The following is a 2203-nucleotide window of genomic DNA, read 5'->3' as shown; positions in this document are numbered from 1 at the left end:
AGCAATGCCCACAAGCTTTCCAGGAGTTTGGTTTTTATAGTAGCTTGGGCACCATAAATTGGGATGGCTGCCCGCTGGGGCTCCAGATCCCACTAAACACCAGCCTGGAACTTTAAATCCTGCAATTTTTTCCTTGGGGCTGTTGTTCCTTACCCAGTGCCCTTCACTGGTTTTTCTTTGGTGATTCTGTCTCCTCGACCTGGAGCTGGTTTTAGCTTTGTTTGGAGCAAGGAAGAGTGAGGTTTGGAGAGTCAATCGAAGGCACGTTCCCTCAGCCTCGCTGTGCTGGGTTTGCCTTCTTCCAGTGCGCTGCTCCCCGCACCAGGAGAGAGTGGGCACCCCCGGGATGCAGTGCCTCCCCGAGAGCCCCCGCACAGCACTGCCATGGCCTGCCACCCACCCGGGGTGGTGCTGTCCTGCCTGCGTTTTGTGGCAGGCCTGAATTCAGACCACAGGGCCTCCTTCCTTTCCCTTTTCCCTTGGTAGGAACTAGGGGTCTTCTGCGGGGGCTCCGCAGCCCGCACAGGCATGATGTGCGGTACAGCCGGCCAGGAGAAGGCAGGACAGGGAGGGAGCTGCTGCTGTGCTGGCCAGGGAGAAGGGGAGCTCCCAGCACGCTTTCCTCCACATTCTCTTTGCTCTTCCCTGTGCCCACTGCTCCCTGCTTGGGTTCTCCCTTCCCTCTCGGCACGAGGCCTTATTCCAGCCCGAGGGGACTGAGCCTGCCCGCAGCATCTCTTTGCACTGACGCGTCCATCCCAGGCTGCCCGCGGGAGCTGCAGGGCAGTGCTGCAGAGCTGGCCTCTGCATGGGGATGGAGATGGAGCGGCCACCCCCAGCCCATCCACGCTCTCACCTCCCAGCACCAGCGTGCCAGCACTCTGCCTCTGGTCATAGTAGGGAAATCTGCTTTCATGGGGTTGAACCTTTTTACTTCATTAATTGCTCCGTGGAAACCGGTAGCTTTGCAGGGGCACTACACGGTTGCTACCTCTCCTCTTGCCTTTTCGTAGGAGTCGGGGCAGCTGATCTGCTCTTTTTGGCCTCTGTAACCCTCTCCAAAACTTTTTGGAGGTTTTTAACATCATCTGATGAAGTGTAATCTCTGTGGAGCCAAAGGGAACACAGGCAATGGAGCTGGGTAGCCTGCTTGCCACCATGGCGAGTTGCTTGCAAGGTGCATGGGCTGCCTTGGGTGGAAGGTGGGACGCTGTCCCAGCAGCACTGGTGTGCTGCTGGCTGCTCGGCTGTGGTCGGGGGAGGATTCTGCTGTACTTTTTTCCTGTCTGTAGGTTTTATTCAGACAATATGTAATGATTGAGTGATTTACAATTCAGTGTTAAGCTAATGAAAATGTTGATAATGGTGACAATAAAACCTTTTTTTTTTTTTTTCCTATGGTGTGTTGGAGGTTTTTTTGTGGAGTGTGTCTGCCCTCTCTGTTGCCATCACCATTATCTTCAGCCTAGGATTTCAGCTGGCCTATCCCTTCTCCTTGTGCCCGTAGGGAATGAGAGCAGCTCAGCCGGGTGTGTCCCAGTGCTGTCCCAGTCTCCTTCCTGGTGCTCTCCAGGGAAGGGCCCTCTCTGAATCAACCCCAGCTTCAAACCTGCATTTCCCTGTGCCATTTCCAGATATAATTTGGCCAAGGGCATCTCCAGGTATAGAGCTAAACTTGCTCTCAGCGTGTACTCTGCTCACTACCCCAACCAGAAGCCTTCTGCTCCTCCTATTTTCTTCCCAAGACCCTTTGTGGTCAACACTGACCAGTAGAGATTGATTTTGAAACCCTGGAGGTGAAGATGCTGCTGGCAGAAGAAACTACCCCTGGCCCAGGCTGTTGGGAATACCAAGAGTCAGTGTGGGTGCAGGGGAGGAGCCTGGGGACCCTCAGGAAAGGAGATCCATGGGTGTTACTGGGTGTGTAGTTGCTGCCTGGTCCTGGGTGGCCTCCAGCTGCGAGCCCCTAACATAGTGAGTGTCTGGGGGCTCTGGTGTGACTCCAGCTGCAGGAGGAGGTGGCAAGAACAGGCAGTGTTCCCTGAGGAGCCACTACAAGCCCTTTTCCTGTGGGAATTATAAGGGATTGCAAAGTCACAGGTCACTGAAGATTTTGTAAAGGTTTTTCTCATGCCTCCAAATCCCTCTGCAGGTCATCAGGGCAGAACCAAGGGGCAGGGCAGCTCCCACTGACCCACCCCCC

The sequence above is a fragment of the Antrostomus carolinensis genome, unplaced genomic scaffold (assembly GCF_000700745.2).
Source record: "Antrostomus carolinensis isolate BGI_N321 unplaced genomic scaffold, ASM70074v2 scaffold19131, whole genome shotgun sequence".
NCBI lineage: Eukaryota > Metazoa > Chordata > Aves > Caprimulgiformes > Caprimulgidae > Antrostomus > Antrostomus carolinensis.
Note: the sequence above shows the minus strand (reverse complement) of the source record.